Here is a 13414-nt window from a genome sequence, read left to right on the forward strand (position 1 = left end):
TGTATTTTTTTGTAGTGCTAACTTGATTACATGGTAAATCTCATCCAACCCATCACCGTCCAGCAAGCCTACGATGGAATTACTCACGCACGGCGGTGAGCATCATGAAATTGGTGATGGAGGATGGTTGATGATGACGACGGCGACGAATCCCCCTCTCCGTAGCCCCGGACAGACTCCATATCAGCCCTCCCGAGAGAGAATAGGGCTTGGCGGCGGCTCCATATCGTAAAACATGATGAAACTTTCTCTCTGATTTTTTTCTCCGCCAAACGGAATATATGGAGTTGGAGTTGATGTCGGTGGAGGGTCAGGGGCCCACGAGACAGGGGGGCGCCCAGGGGGGAGGACGCGCCCCCACCCTCGTGGACAGGGTGTGGGCCCCCTGGCCTTGATTCTTTCGCCAGTATCTTTTTATATTTTCCAAAACTTATCTCCATGGATTTTCAGGTCATTCCGAGAACTTTTGTTTTTTGCACAATAAACAACACCATGGCAGTTCTGCTGAAAACAGCGTCAGTCCGGGTTAGTTTCATTCAAATCATGCAAGTTAGAGTCCAAAACAAGGGCAAAACTGTTTGGAAAAGTAGATACGTTGGAGACGTATCAACTCCCCCAAGCTTAAACCTTTGCTTGTCCTCAAGCAATTCAGTTGATAAACTGAAAGTGATAAAGAAAAACTTTTACAAACTCTGTTTGCTCTTGTTGTTGTAAACATGTAAAGCCGGCATTCAGGTTTTCAGCAAGTATTATGAACTAACCATACTCACAATAACACTTAGGTCTCACAATTACTCATATCAATGGCATAATCAGCTAGCGAACCATAATAATAAAACTCAGATGACAACACTTTCTCAAAACAATCATAATATGATATAACAAAATGGTATCTCGCTAGCCCTTTCTGAGACCGCAAAACATAAATGCAGAGCACCTTTAAAGATCAAGGACTGACTAAACATTGTAATTCATGGTAAAAGAGATCCAGTCAAGTCATACCCAATATAAACCAATAATAATGAATGCAAATGACAGTGTGCTCTCCAGCGGGTGCTTTTTAATTAGAGGGATGATGACTCAACATAAAAGTAAATAGATAGGCCCTTCACAGAGGGAAGCAGGGATTTGTAGAGGTGCCAGAGCTCAATTTTTAAAATAGAGATGAATAACATTTTGAGCGGCATACTTTCAATGTCAACGCAACAACTATGAGATGGCTATATCTTCCATACTACATGCATTATAGGCGGTTCCCAAACAGAATGGTAAAAGTTTATACACCCCCACCACCAACAAGCATCAACCCATGGCTTGCTCGAAACAACGAGTGCCTCCAACTAACGACAACCCTGGGGGAGTTTTTTTAATTATATTTATTTGCTTTGATCTTTTTGGATCATGGGACTGGGCATCCCGGTTACCGGCCCTTTCTCATGAATGAGGAGCGGAGTCCACTCCTCTTGAGAATAACCCACCTAGCATGGAAGATACAGGCAGCCCTAGTTGAAACATGAGCTGCTCAAGCATACAAAACAGAATTTCATTTGAAGGTTTGGAGTTTGGCACATACAAATTTACTTGGAACGGCAGGTAGATACCGCATATAGGAAGGTATGGTGGACTCATATGGAATAACTTTGGGGTTTATGGAGTTTGGATGCACAAGCAGTATTCCCGCTTAGTACAGGTGAAGGCTAGCAAAAGACTGGGAAGCGACCAACTGAGAGAGCGACAACAGTCATGAACATGCATTAAAATTAATTCATACTGAGTACAAGCATGAGTAGGATATAATCTACCATGAACATAAATATCATGAAGGCTATGTTGATTTGTTTCAACTACATGCGTGAACATGTGCCAAGTCAAGTCACTCAATTCATTCAAAGGAGGATACCATCCCATCATACCACATCACAATCATTTTAATAGCATGTTGGCCCGCAAGGTAAACCATTATAACTCATAGCTAATCAAGCATGGCACAAGCAACTATAATCTCTAATGGTCATTGCAAATATGTTTACTTCATAATAAGCTGAATCAGGAACGATGAACTCATCATATTTACAAAAACAAAAGAGGTCGAGTTCATACCAGCTTCTCTCATCTCAATCGGTCCATCATATATCATCATTATTGCCTTTCACTTGCATGACCGAACGATGTGGATAATAACAATAGTGCACGTACATTGGACTAAGCTGGAATCTGCAAGCATTCAACTCAAGAGAGAAGACAGAGTAATATGGGCTCTAGTTAAATAAACAATCATGCATATGAGAGCCACTAAACATTTTCAATATGGTCTTCTACTCTCGACCCCCAAAGGACAGAAAAGAAAATAAAACCATTTACACCGGAAAGCTCCCAACAAGCAAGAAGAAGAACGAGAAATCTTTTGGGGTTTTCATTTTAATTACTACTACAAGCATGGAAATTAAACTAACTAATTTTTTTTTGTTTTTGATGACCCACAAGTATAGGGGATCTACCTAGTCCTTTCGATAAGTAAGAGTGTCGAACCCAACGAGGAGCAGAAGGAAATGACAAGTGGTTTTCAGTAAGGTTTTCTCTGCAAGCACTGAAATTGTAGGTAACAGATAGTTTTGTGATAAGATAAATTGTAACGGGTTACAAGCAATGAAAGTAAATAAAGTTCAGCAAGGTGGCCCAATCCTTTTTGTAGCAAAGGACAAGCCTGGACAATTTCTTATAATGAGAAAAGAGCTCCCGAGGACACATGGGAATTATCGTCAAGCTAGTTTTCATCACGCTCATATGATTCGCGTTTGGTACTTTGATAATTTCATATGTGGGTGGACCGGTGCTTGGGTACTGCCCTTACTTGGACAAGCATCCCAATTATGATTAACCCCTATTGCAAGCATTCGCAACTACAAAAGAAGTATTAAGGTAAACTTAACAACAGCATTAGACATATGGATCCAAATCAGCCCCTTACGAAGCAATGCATAAACTAGGGTTTAAGCTTCTGTCACTCTAGCAACCCATCATCTACTTATTACTTCCCAATGCCTTCCCCTAGGCCCAAATAATGGTGAAGTGTCATGTAGTCGATGCTCACATAACACCACTAGAGGAAAGACAACATACATCACATAAAAATATCGAACGAATACCAAATTCACATGACTAGTAATAGAAAGACTTCACCCATGTCGTCGGGAACAAACCTAACTACTCACAAATCATATTCATGTTCATAATCAGAGGAGTAATAATATGCATTAAGGATCTGAACATATGATCTTCCACCAAGTAAACCAATTAGCATCAACTACAAGGAGTAATCAACACTACTAGCAACCCACGGGTACCAATTTGTGGTTTTGATACAAGATTGGATACAAGAGATGAACTAGGGTTTTTGAGAGGATATGGTGCTGGTGAAGATGTTGATGGAGATTGACCCCTCCCGATGAGAGGATCGTTGGTGATGATGATGGTGATGATTTCCCCCTCCCGGAGGGAAGTTTCCCCGGTAGAACAGCTCTGCCGGAGCTCTAAATTGGTTCCGCCAATGTTCCGCCTCGTGGCGGCGGAGTTTCGTCCCGTAAGCTTGCCCACGATTTTTTCCAGGGTAAAAGCCTACATATAGCAGAAGATGGGCACCGGAGGGCTACCAGGGGGCCCAGGAGACAGGTGGCGCCAAGATCTTTCAAACACGAGGAGCTTGCCAAAGGATAAAATGAAAAGGGAAAGGTGAAGATCACCTTGACTCAAGCATAAAGTAAAAACATAAAGTAAAAGATAGGCCCTTCGCAGAGGGAAGAAGAGGTTGTCATGTGCTTTTAGGGTTGGATGCATAAAATCTTAATGCAAAAGAACGTCACTTTACATTGCCACTTGTATGTGGACCTTTATTATGCAGTCTGTCGCTTTTATTGCTTCCACAACAAGATCGTATAAAGCTTATTTTCTCTGCACTAATAGGTCATACATATTTAGAGAGCAATTTTTATTGCCTGCAACATGACAACTTACTTGAAGGATCTTACTCAATCCATAGGTAGGTATGGTGGACTCTCATGGCAAAACTGGGTTTAAGGATATTTGGAAGCACAAGTAGTATCTCTACTTGGTGCAAGGAATTTGGCTAGCATGAGGGGGAAAGGCAAGCTCAACATGTTTGGAAGGTCAATGACAATATACTTTAACTGAGATGTGAGAGAACATAAACCATTACATTGTCTTCCTTGTCCAACATCAACTCTTTTAGCATGTCATACTTAATGAGTGCTTCACAATCATAAAAGATGTCCAAGATAGTATATTTGTATGTGAAACCTCTCTTTCCTTATTACTTCCTATTAATTTCAACGATGACCAAAACTACGTTTGTCAACTCTCAACAACTTTTATGCCTCATACTTTCTACGTGTGAAGTCATTACTATCCATAAGATCAATATGAACTATTTTATTCTTTTTATTCTTTCTACTTTCTCAAGATCATAGCAAAAGCAAAGCCCTTGACTCAACACTAATCTTTATTATAGATAGCTCACGGACTCGATTACATAAAGAGATCACAAAGCAAAACTCAAAACTAATTGATACCGAAACTTCAATCTACTAGATCAAGATACAACTAAAAGGATCGAACTAAATAAAACGGTAAAGATAGGAGTGTGATGGTGATATGATACCGGGGCACCTCCCCCAAGCTTGGCAGTTGCCAAGGGGAGTGCCCATACCCATGTGATTATGTCCTCGGAGGTGGTGAAGTAGGAGTTTTTGATGATGTAGGCTTGTCGTCCATCTTCCAAGGCATAGGCTCACCATCATAGAAGGACGATCGAGTCTCCGGGATCCTTAAATCTGCAGCCAAACTCATCCTCTTGAATCTATATTCATACTCATAGTTTTGGTTTTGCAAGTCATAGATCTGGGCTTGGAGGTGCTCGATTTTCTCTTGAAGCTTGAAGATGGTCTCCCCAATGACCTTGGCATCTAGCTTGTGGTTGTTGTTGAACTCCGTGATCATCATCTGGTTGGCATTGAGTCCACGCTCCACCATCCCTTGGCACTTAAAAACTTGTTGCTCCATGGCTTCGAGCTTTGTCTCCACGCTTCCGGTATGCCTTGGTCCCTCCACATCGCGGATGTGCAGCACCCCCTCATGCATCTCAATGATTTGAGGGTGTTGCAGCACCTCCACACGATAGGGGTTGATAACCCTCTCGAAAAACTTGTCCTTGGGAGCGCTTGGAGACGTCATGATGTTCTAGATCTGTCAGAAAAACAGCTCAAAACGAAAACAGAGGAGATTTGCGTGATACGGTGGTCAAAGCCTTCGGGAGATTATATAATGAATTTTTACCGACCAAAATACTAATGTGCAAGAAAACGGAGTCCGGGAGACACACGAGGTGGCCACAAGACAGGGGGTGCGCCCAGCAAGGGTGGGCGTGCCCTCCACCCTCGTGGAGGCCTCGTGTCCTTCCCGGACTACTTCTTTCTTTCTAAAATTCTTAAATATTCCAAAACTGATAAAAATTGCCATTAGAATAGTTTTGGAGTCGGTTTACTTGCCGTACCACATACCTATTCCTTTTCGGAGTCTGGAACGTTCTGGAAAGTGTCCCTTATGTATTCCTCTGGGGTTACGGTTTCAGTAATATTAGTTTCAACATTGATAGGGTTACCTAAGATGTAATGTTTAATTCTTTGACCGTTCACCACCCTCGGACTTGTGCCTTCTAAGTTGTTGATTTTTATGGCACCAGAACAATAGAACTCCTCGATAACGTAAGGACCTTCCCATTTAGAGAGAAGTTTTCCTGCAAAAAATCTTAAACGAGAGTTGAATAATAACACATAATCACCTACGTTAAACTCACGCTTTTGTATCCTTTTATCATGCCAGCGTTTGACTTTTTCTTTTGATAGCTTGGCATTCTCATAGGCTTGGGTTCTCCATTCATCAAGTGAGCTAATATCGAATAACCTCTTCTCACTGGCAAGTTTGAAGTCATAGTTGAGCTCTTTGATAGCCCAATATGCTTTATGTTCAAGTTCAAGAGGTAAGTGACATGCTTTTCCATAAACCATCTTATACGGAGACATACCCATAGGATTTTTGTATGCAGTTCTATACGCCCATAATGCATCATCAAGTTTTCTGGACCAATTCTTTCTCGATCTATTGACAGTCTTTTGCAAAATCAATTTGAGCTCTCTATTTCTCAACTCTACTTGACCACTAGACTGCGGGTGATAAGGAGATGCGATTCTATGATTAACATCATACTTAGCAAGCATCTTACGGAAAGCACCATGAATAAAATGTGAACCACCATCAGTCATAATATATCTAGGGACTCCAAACCTTGGTAAAATAACTTCTTTAAGCATTTTAATAGAAGTGTTATGATCAACACTACTAGTTGGAATAGCTTCTACCCACTTAGTAACGTAATCAATAGCAACTAAAATATGTGTGTAACCATTAGAGGCGGGAAAAGGTCCCATATAATCAAAGCCCCAAACATCAAATGGTTCAGTAACAAGAGAATAATTCATAGGCATTTCTTGACGTCTACTAATTCTTTGACATTCATCACAAGATAAGACAAACTTACGAGCATCTTTGAAGAGAGTAGGCCAATAAAAACCAGATTGCAATACCTTATGTGCAGTTCTATCTCTAGCGTGGTGTCCTCCGTATGATTTAGAGTGACACTTGCGTAGGATCTGTTCCTGTTCATGCTCAGGTACAAAACGTCTAATAACACCATCTACTCCTTCTTTATAAAGGTGTGGGTCATCCCAGAAGTAATGTCTTAAATCATAAAAGAACTTTTTCTTTTGCTGGTATGTGAAACAAGGTGGTATAAATTTAGCAACGATGTAATTAGCATAATCAGCATACCAAGGAGCAGTATGAGAAGCATTAATGACTGCTAATTGTTCATCGGGAAAGCTATCATCAATAGGCAGTGAGTCATCAAGAACATTCTCTAACCTAGACAAGTTGTCTGCAATGGGGTTCTCAGCTCCCTTTCTATCAATAATATGCAAATCAAATTCTTGGAGCAAGAGAACCCATCTAATGAGTCTAGGCTTAGCATCTTTCTTTTCCACAAGATATTTAATAGCAGCATGATCAGTGTGAATAGTAACTTTGGAATCAACAATACAAGGTCTAAACTTATCACATGCAAACACAACTGCTAAGAACTCTTTTTCAGTAGTAGCATAATTTCTCTGGGCAATATCAAGAGTTTTACTAGCATACTGGATAACATTCAATTTCGTATCAACTCTTTGCCCTAGAACAGCACCTACAGCATAATCACTAGCATCACACATAATTTCAAATGGTAAATTCCAATCAGCTAGCTGAAAAATAGGTGCAGTGATCAAAGCTTTCTTAAGTATTTCAAATGCTTCTACACAATCATGATCAAAGACAAAACGAATATCTTTTTGCAATAAATTAGTCAGAGGCCTAGAGATTTTAGAGAAGTCCTTAATGAACCTCCTATAAAAACCGGCATGACCAAGGAAACTTCTTATACGTTTTATATCCTTGGGACATGGCATCTTTTCAATAGCATCAACTTTGGCTTTATCAACTTCAATACCTCTCTCGGAAATCTTATGCCCCAAGACAATGCCTTCATTAACCATAAAGTGACACTTTTCCCAATTCAAGACGAGACTAGTGTCTTCGCATCTCTGTAGAACTCGATCAAGGTTGCTCAAGCAATCATCAAAAGAGGATCCATAAACGGAGAAATCATCCATGAATACCTCAAAAATCTTTTCACAAAAGTCATAGAATATAGCCATCATACATCTTTGAAAGGTAGCAGGTGCATTACATAAACCAAAAGGCATACGTCTATAAGCAAAAGTACCGAAAGGGCAAGTAAAAGTAGTTTTTGATTGATCCTTCGCTGACACATGTATTTGAGAGAAACCAGAATAGCCATCTAGAAAGCGGAAATGTGTGTGTTTGGATAGTCTTTCTAGCATCTGATCGATAAAAGGTAAAGGGTAATGATCTTTCTTAGTAGCTTTATTTAATTTACGGAAGTCAATTACCATCCTATAACCTGTAATAATTCTTTGCCGGATCAATTCATCTTTATCATTAGGAATAACGGTAATACCTCCCTTTTTAGGAACACAATGGTAGGGCTTACCCAATCACTATCAGCAACGGGATAAATTATACCTGCCTCAAGGAGCTTTAGTATCTCCTTTCTTACTACTTCTTTCATCTTAGGATTCAATCGTTGTTGAGGATCTCTAATTGGTTTGGCATCGTCCTCAAAATTAATTTTGTGTTGGCATAACATGGGACTAATGCCCTTGAAATCATCCAGAGTATATCCAATAGCAGCCCGGTGCTTCTTCAGAGTTTTCAATAATCTTTCTTCTTCTTGCTCTGAAAGGTTAGCACTAATAATAATAGGATATATTTTCTTTTCATCAAGATAAGAATACTTAAGATTATCAGGTAATGGTTTGAGTTCAAACACGGGATCACCCTTGGGTGGAGGGGGATCCCCTAGAATTTCAACGGGTAGGTTGTGTTTCCGAATAGGTTCCTATTGAAGGAACACTTCATCTATTTCCCTTCTTTCCTCATAAACATATCATTTTCATGGTCTAGCAAATATTGTTCTAACAGATCAGTAGGAGGCACGGCAATAGAAGCAAGACCAATAATCTCATCCTTACTAGGTGATTCTCTCTCACGAGGTTGTCTACGAAACTTAGCAAAATTAAACTCATGAGACATACCCTCTAAGCCAATTGTAACAGTATCCTTTTCACAATCAATCTTAGCATTAACTGTATTCAAGAAGGGTCTACCAAAAATAATGGGACAAAAGTCATCTTGTGGGGAACTAAGAACAAGAAAATCAGCAGGATACTTAACCTTCCCACACAAGACTTCAACATCTCTAACAATCCCAATTGGTGAAATAGTATCTCTATTGGCAAGCTTGATAGTAATTTCAATACCTTCCAATTCAACGGGTGCAATGTCATGCATAATTTCTTTATATAAGTCATAGGGTATTGCACTAGCACTAGCACCCATATCACATAAGCCATGATAACAATGATCTCCTGTTGTAACAGAAATAACATGCATGCCTACAACAGGTCTATGTATCTTAGTATCTAGCCTAACAATATTAGCAGTCTCACCACAGAAATAAATAACATGCCCATCTAAATCATCATCCAAGAGATCTTTAACCATAGCAATAGTAGGTTCAACTTTGATTTGCTCAGGAGGTGTATAAGTCCTAGTATTACTCTTACGAACAACAGTCAAAATTTTAGCATGATCCTTTATCCTAATAGGAAAAGGAGGTTTCTCAACATAAGTAGTAGGAACAATAGGATCACTATAAGTGACAGTATTTTCTTCAATTGTAATAGGTGCAACTACTTTTACTTCAAAGGGAGGATTATATTTAAACCACTTCTCCTTAGGGAGATCAACGTGAGTAGCAAAAGATTCACAGAAAGCAGCTACTATCTCAAAGTCAAGTCCATACTTAGCGCTAAATCCACGGAAAGCATCGGTATCCATAAAAGATTTAACACAATCAAACTTAGGTGTCATACCTGACTCCTTACCATCGTCGGAACCCCAATCTTCAGAGTTGCGTTTAATTCTTTCCAATAAGTCCCATTTGAATTCAATAGTCTTCAGCATATAAGAACCAGCACAGGAAGTATCGAGCATGTTGCGATCATTGGGAGAAAGCCGAGCATAAAATTTTTGAATAATCATTTCTCTGGAGAGCTCATGATTGGGGCATGAATATAACATTGATTTAAGCCTCCCCCAAGCTTGAGCGATGCTTTCTCCTTCGCGAGGCCAAAAATTATATATGTAATTACGATCACGATGAACAAGATGCATAGGATAGAACTTCTAGTGAAATTCCAACTTCAATCATTTATAATTCCAAGATCCCGTATCATCACATAGCCTATACCATGTCAATGCATCTCCCTTCAAAGATAAAGGGAAGACCTTCCTTTTGACAACATCATCGGGAATACCTGCAAGCTTAAATAATCCACAAACTTCATCCACAAAGATAAGGTGTAAATCGGGATGCAATGTTCCATCTCCTGCAAAGGGATTAGCTAGCAGTTTCTCTATCATACCCGAAGGAATATCAAAGTAGATATTTTCAGTAGGTTCAGTAGGTTGAGGAGCAACTCTTTGCTCTTCTGGTCGGGGTGAAGATACCCCGAACAAGCCCCTCAAAGGATTAGTTTCCATAGTAACAAGTGACAGAAAATTTTAGCACACTATATAAATGTTTCCTTACCAAGTTCCACTCACCAAAAGCGCTACGCTCCCCGGCAACGGCGCCAGAAAAGAGTCTTGATGACCCACAATTATAGGGGATCTATCGTAGTCCTTTCGATAAGTAAGAGTGTCGAACCCAACGAGGAGCAGAAGGAAATGACAAGCGGTTTTCAGTAAGGTTTTCTCTGCAAGCACTGAAATTGTAGGTAACAGATAGTTTTGTGATAAGATAAATTGTAACGGGTAACAAGCAATGAAAGTAAATAAAGTGCATCAAGGTGGCCCAATCCTTTTTGTAGCAAAGGACAAACCTGGACAATTTCTTATAATGAGAAAAGAGCTCCCGAGGACACATGGGAATTATCGTCAAGCCAGTTTTCATCACGCTCATATGATTCGCGTTCGGTACTTTGATAACTTGATATGTGGGTGGACCGGTGCTCGGGTACTTCCCTTACTTGGACAAGCATCCCACTTATGATTAACCCCTATTGCAAGAATCCGCAACTACAAAAGAAGTATTAAGGTAAACCTAACCACAACATTAGACATATGGATCCAAATCAGCCCCTTACGAAGCAATGCATAAACTAGGGTTTAAGCTTCTGTCACTCTAGCAACCCATCATCTACTTATTACTTCCCAATGCCTTCCCCTAGGCCCAAATAATGGTGAAGTATCATGTAGTCGACGTTCACATAACACCACTAGAGGAAAGACAACATACATCTCATCAAAATATCGAACGAATACCAAATTCACATGACTACTAATAGCAAGACTTCACCCATGTCCTAAGGAACAAACGTAACACAAAGCATATTTATGTTCATAATCAGAGGAGTAATAATATGCATTAAGGATCAGAACATATGATCTTCCACCAAGTAAACCAATTAGCATCAACTACAAGGAGTAATCAACACTACTAGAAACCCACAGGTACCAATTTGTGGTTTTGATACAAGATTGGATACAAGAGATGAACTAGGGTTTTGAGAGGAGATGGTGCGAGTGAAGATGTTGATGGAGATTGACCCCCTCCCGATGAGAAGATCGTTGGTGATGACGATGCTGATGATTTCCCCCTCCCGGAGGGAAGTTTCCCCGGCAGAACAGCTCTGCCGGAGCTCTAGATTCGTTCTGCCAAGGTTCCGCCTCGTGGCGGCGGAGTTTCGTCCCGTAAGCTTGCCCACGATTTTTTCCAGGGTAAAAGCCTTCATATAGCAGAAGATGGGCACCGGAGGGCCACCAGGGGGCCCAGGAGACAGGGGGCGCACCCAGTAGGGGTGGGCGTGCCCCCCACCCTCCTGGCCAGGGTGTGGATCCCCTCTGGTGTTTCTTTCGCTCAATAATTCTTATTAATTCCAAAAATAACTTCCGTGGAGTTTCAGGATTTTTTGAGCAGTGCAGAATAGGCTTCCAATGTTTGCTCCTTTTCCAGCCAGAATTCCAGCTGCCGGCATTCCCCCTCTTCATGGTAAACCTTGTAAAATAAGAGAGAGTGGCCATAAGTATTGAGATATAATGTGTAATAACAGCCCATAATGCGATAAATATTGATATAAAAGCATGATGCAAAATGGACGTATCAGTTTTTCTCAAGGTTTATCAAACACACAGGAAGAAAGCTAGAAAAAGAAAATTAAACTAGCATGGATAATACAATGAAAGAGTATGAGCACCGACAACTAGAGTAGTGTGTGAACATGAATGTAAAGTCGGTGAGAAATACGTACTCCCCCAAGCTTAGGCTTTTGGCCTAAGTTGGTCTATTGCCATGGACCGCGGTTACTCTCCCCGGTGTACTGAGGGGTGTAATCAGGATATCACTAGCTGGCCATCTCCTTCGGATCCCACTCGTAAGATGATGCACGATAAGGATCCAGTGAAGGTTCCGGCTCAGGCTCAGGTTTTGGAGTGGATGCTTGGCCTCGATGAGTGTACACCTCTTCCGGCATGACAAGATAATTAATTGCAGTCAAATCAAACAACAGAGGCGCGGGCGGAATAATAGTCTCATTGTGTTTCTTATTAAATCTCAGGTTATACAGAAGCATGTTATCTTCGTTGTCAACAATAAACTCATGCGCTACCATGCTCCTGTAATCTAAAATGTAAGGAGGCAATATTGTCTCCTCTTTCTCATGGTGCCTAATAGGTATCTCAAAATATTTAGCAAGACGTGCAACATAGATACCTCCAAAAGATGGGGCCTTTTGTACGATTTAGGCTTAGACGTTTAGCAATAACGGCACCCATACTAAAACTATTATCACCAAACAAGGCATGGAGAAGAATAATAATATCAGGAACATTGAAGTTTCCACTATTTCCATGACCAATTAAGCATTGACTAGCAAATATGGCAAAGTAGCATAAAACAGGAAAGTGTATGCTAGAGATTCTCGCATCAGACCCCTTCTTTGGATCCCCTCAGTAATGGTGTTGACAAAGCCATCCACATCTTTACGATGTGGTTCATCTAATTTACCCTCAAAGGGTATTTTACATACCACGCAAAAATTACGTAAAGACATTTCCCTGAATTCATCATATAAATGAAATGATACTAAAGGCGGTGACTTCTTAGGATAATAATAAAAGTTTTGCATGAAAGTATTGGTGAGTAAGAGATACTGATTGATCCGGCCGTGGAGGAAATCGGTGAGGCTAGCATGCTCGATCAAAGAATAAAAGTCTTCATAAATCCCGGCATCTCTCAAGAAATCGTCACAAGGCCATTCACACGGCCGTACTTCCGCTATGCGAGGAAGATTATACTTGGCCTTTTCCTTCTCTTTAGCTTGTTTTTCTTGGGAGCCTTGGCTAGAAGAGCCCCTCAAAAATCTCCTTAACATTTTCTGAAAATTTCTGAAATTTTAGTAACTTCAAAATAAAAGTGAATAAAACTAAACAAGATTGGTAGCAACTACTCCTACAAGTACCTAGAGCCTATATCATGCATTAGAATTACTTGGGGCCTCATAAATTTGACATGCAAGCTCAAGAACAGGGTCACCTATGCAGCAAAAATTTGCAATGAATAAAGCACTAGAAACAAAAACTAATTGGACCAATGGAAGAGTCA

Source organism: Triticum aestivum, chromosome 4B (genome assembly GCF_018294505.1).
Source record: "Triticum aestivum cultivar Chinese Spring chromosome 4B, IWGSC CS RefSeq v2.1, whole genome shotgun sequence".
Taxonomy (NCBI): domain Eukaryota; kingdom Viridiplantae; phylum Streptophyta; class Magnoliopsida; order Poales; family Poaceae; genus Triticum; species Triticum aestivum.